We start from the raw sequence: 3,314 nt of genomic DNA, 5'->3' as shown, positions 1-3,314 counted from the left end.
CTACCATTCCCTTCTTGGTTTCTTTAGTTATTTTGAATCTAGAGCATGTAAGTGAGGGTTACCGCATCTTGTTGGGAAGGCCTTGGCTCCTCCAAGAAAGAGTCACTCACAATTGGGATCAAGACAAACTCAGTATTCGTTATAGAATCAACACAAATCTATGTGTTCTTGCAAAATGTTGCCCCTCCCTCACCACAATACCGACTCGTTGTGGCAAAAATAGTCAACATGGTGAAAGGATTGAGTGATGATAAGGAAGAGGAATTTCTAAAGGCCAATGCAGATCTACAACCATGATGCCTAATTAATGCTTTATAGATCAACAGATAGTATGTGCAACCCCGCAAAGTCTACCATAAGAACCCCCAAAGAAAGAGGACAAGGGATGTACTCTGAAGATTTTCAGAACTGAGATTTCGGAATCTAAAATAGAAAATGATAACATTCAAGACATTGTAGAAGTTGGGATAACAGAAGTATTGAGATAAGAATGAGAGTTTGAAGCTCAAATGCAAAAAGTCACGAGCGTGAAAGAAGATAAATTAGCTACAGTATTTATTGGTCCCTAGAGGAGACCAAACCAGTGAAAATCAATGCTCATCTTGAGCCAGGATTCTAGGAGCAATTGTTTAGTTTACTAAAAGAATTCAAGGATATGTTTGCTTGGGATTACTCAGAAATGAAAGGATTGAATCTAAGATTCTACTAACACTGGATACCCTTGAAGCTGGATGTTGTTCCAATCTAGATGCAAAAATACTAGTGGATGAATCCACGCATAGCCAAACAAGTTAAGGAAGAATTGGACCGACTGCTATGAGTTGGCTACATAGACCTAGTAGATCAAGCTGATTGGATCTCACCAATTGTCATTGTCCCCAAGAAGAACAAGAAGTTGACGATTTGTGTTGACTATAAGAAGCTCAATGCCGCCACCATTCCAAATCCATTTCCTATTCCCTACTTAGGCAATATTCTAAATGAAGTGGTTGTCACAAGATGTATTCTTTTTGGATGGATTCAGTGGTTACAACCAGGCGCAACTTGCCCCAAAGGATCAATCCAAAATGGATTTCATTACAACATGGGGTATTTGTGTGTGTGCAATAATGTGGTTTGGTCTCAAGAATGCTCTAGCTTCTTTTCAAAGGGACATGTAGGAGATATTTGGCCCCTATTTGATTGATTTCATGAGAGTCTTTTTAGATGATTTCAGTGTGTTTGGGATATTAATGTTCCACCCAAGACAACAAGTGCCCTATGATCGCTCTAGCAATACTCACAAGTCTAGATGGCACCTTCTCTGTTGCTGCCGCTCCATCTTCTACTCCCCTTTTCCAAAAATTCATCCTCATCCCTTCGAAGTTCAGCTCGAAAATGGCACACTAGTCCCTCAACTTTATCAATGGTTTCCTGACCCTATAGCAACACCAACATGAGGAGCTTACTACCTAAGTAGACCACCTCAAGTAGGCCAATACTACCCTCTTTGAATAGCTTCAGTAGAAGGATGCCACCCTTCATGAACATTGGCAAAGATTGGAGGCATGCAAGCAGGCATAGTTGGCCTTTGCAGATGATATCCAAAACAAAGCGTAGTACTAGAGAAGGAAAATTTCTTCCTTCATACACATGCAGCCAATAGTAGAGCACTTGGATGGTGTGATCTCAATCAACCTAGAGACCATTGAGAAACTCCAATGGGATTATGAGGAGGAGTGGCTTGACCACTAGGAAAAGCTAAAACGAAAACTCCAGGGCACATGACGGGCACATGACGGACTCTTGCTCCAAGCTCCCCCCTGCTCGACAAATGAGATTAGCCAAACACAGATGCCAAGTCCACACCTTTCTCCCAACCTCATACTTGCCACTTTTCACATCCACCAACAAGAATGTGAAAGTGTCCCTACCGGTTCCTCCCTATCTCACAGTATTCGATAGCTTGATAACACCTTCACCCTATTTGCCTGCAACTACAAACAACTTGACCTAGGCCTCCTTGATGAGAAAATCATAGACGATATGAGGTCTCTACCATGCTCATGGAAAGAATATGAACTCATCTTCACCAAGGCTATTTCAATCATTGAGGAGCTTATTGCAACTCAAGTTTCACGGAAGCAAGTCTTGAAAGAAAGAATAATCACTTCCTTCAAATAAAGTTGTGTTGAGATCCTTTCTAATGAACTAGCAACCTCAATCATCTTGCACAAATTGACTCCTCATTGATGTAGCATTGGTTTACTCTACGAGCACAATGGAAAAGAGTGGGATGTCAAATCATGACCAACATAGAACAATGGTGTGCCATTAATATATTAGAGTACAATCCTACTTATGTTATCCCCACGTCCTTTTAGGTAATTTCTCCCACTTTCAAAACGCGTGTTAGAAGATTATGTGATGTTGCATTCGTACATAGATCGAGTCCTTAGTGAAAAAGAGCTTCATATTTCTAGTTGAATCGATTCAAGGGACCTCCATATTGATATCCATCTACAAGATATGGATCATTACGCTACCATGGAATACCTATATTACCCATATCGATATCTATCCATAGGATATGGATCATTACGCCGCCATGGAATACCTATATTACCCATATCAATATCTGTCCATAGGAGATGGATCATTACGATGCCACGGATACAATCCGCACTTCTATGAGTGGTGGTTGCAAACTTTGTTGCCATCACCCCTTGCACAATCTTGGAAGTATTGCACTCCGTTGGGAGGAGGAGGGGTTTGCAAATTTGCATAAACTCTACATAAAATCTGTAAATTAAACATTTTTTAGAATCATTTTTCAACTTTTCTAACAAGAAAAAAATTCCTTGTGTGAGACACGAAACCTTAAGGCAAAAGTTTCCAATTTCTTTATGCTTATGCGAGGTATTAAGCTTTAGTTTTTATTGGCAACTTGTACATATATGTTTTGCTCCTAACAAATTTACTACTTCTTGAAAACTCACCACAAGTTGTTGTTAGACCTTGATTATGCCAGGATAAGGAGACAAAGCCACATGCAAAAGGATGTCCCAAACACCATTTTTTGAGGGAGAACAGGGAGACTACAAGTTGAGTACCTTAAAGGATACTAGCACTTGTGGTACAAATAAATCCATAACCTAAAAGAAGTGGTTGCCAAAAATCCATATGCCAGAGGACTAGTAGACTAGTGTGAATTGCACAATTATATGGAGAAATTCAAAGGCAAATAAATTATGAATAGTGCACAAAATTCTCACGACCTAAAATCCTGACAAGAATAGTGGATCCATTACAGTGAGTGACAACTATGGATGGAA

This window comes from Lygodium microphyllum, chromosome 11 (genome assembly GCF_053477565.2).
Source record: "Lygodium microphyllum isolate KBCC chromosome 11, Lygodium_microphyllum_v1.1.10, whole genome shotgun sequence".
NCBI lineage: Eukaryota > Viridiplantae > Streptophyta > Polypodiopsida > Schizaeales > Lygodiaceae > Lygodium > Lygodium microphyllum.
The sequence above is the reverse complement of the archived record's forward strand: the minus strand, read 5'-3'. Positions refer to the sequence as shown.